A 759-nucleotide genomic window follows, 5' to 3' on the forward strand; every position below is an offset into this window, starting at 1 on the left:
AGCCGCCTCCCGCCAAAGAAAGGGCAGAAAAGAGGTGGCGCAGCCCCGCCTCTCGTGGCGCTGTTGCCTAGCAACGCGACTCCTTGGTGACGGCGGCGACAACAGCGTGAGGGCCGCGGTCGGCCCGGCGGCAGTCTGAGGCAAGGGGTGGGAGGCGGGAGCAGGCGGAGGATGGCTGCCCAGGAGAGTGTGTATAACCTCCTGCCCCGGCTGGAGGAGAAGCCCGTCAAACCGCCCAGGTACGTGGGGATGTAAAGTGACCGGTTCCAGCAAGGCGCTAAAGCCTGAGGGTATGGGTTGGGTACGGGTTGGGTATGAGTATGGGTTTCAGTGTCAGGCAGCGCTGAAGTTTAGCAGTGGTGGCCTTTGAGAAGATACAAAATGAAATAGCATGGTCTTTTGTTGTGATCTTTTCTGACCTTTAACTTCTTCATGCCTATTTTTTAACATCAAAGGTATATATCGACATTTAGGCCATCTGTGAAACTTGAAATAGAGCGAAGTAAAGCGCAGTGGAAAACTATGGGGCCAGCAAAAGTTGCGGTGCCATCTCCAAAAAACTTTCTGAAGAAACACTCCAAGGAACCCACATTACCAGCAAGTGAGTGTGTGCACTGATCACGTGAAAGGCAGGGTGTTCTTTCTCAGCTGCAGCCATTTAAAGACTGAAGCTGTGTTGACAGCGTGATCTGTCCTTCTGATACCTCAATTTGCAGTTACATAATTTGGATTTGTATGTTGTTCTTTCATGCAACTGAT

At 51.5% G+C, this 759-nt stretch overlaps 1 long non-coding RNA gene across 1 annotated transcript; it reads left to right on the forward strand.

Annotated features, from left to right (window-relative positions):
• Positions 1 to 6: 6 nt before the first annotated feature.
• Positions 7 to 602, forward strand: LOC104915461. The gene is made up of 2 exons (XR_796366.2): positions 7 to 239; positions 456 to 602. It is a non-coding gene; the product is annotated as an uncharacterized LOC104915461 (long non-coding RNA).
• Positions 603 to 759: the final 157 nt, after the last annotated feature.

Source organism: Meleagris gallopavo (assembly GCF_000146605.3).
Source record: "Meleagris gallopavo isolate NT-WF06-2002-E0010 breed Aviagen turkey brand Nicholas breeding stock chromosome 6 unlocalized genomic scaffold, Turkey_5.1 Chr6_random_7180001832883, whole genome shotgun sequence".
NCBI classification, from domain to species: Eukaryota; Metazoa; Chordata; class Aves; order Galliformes; family Phasianidae; genus Meleagris; species Meleagris gallopavo.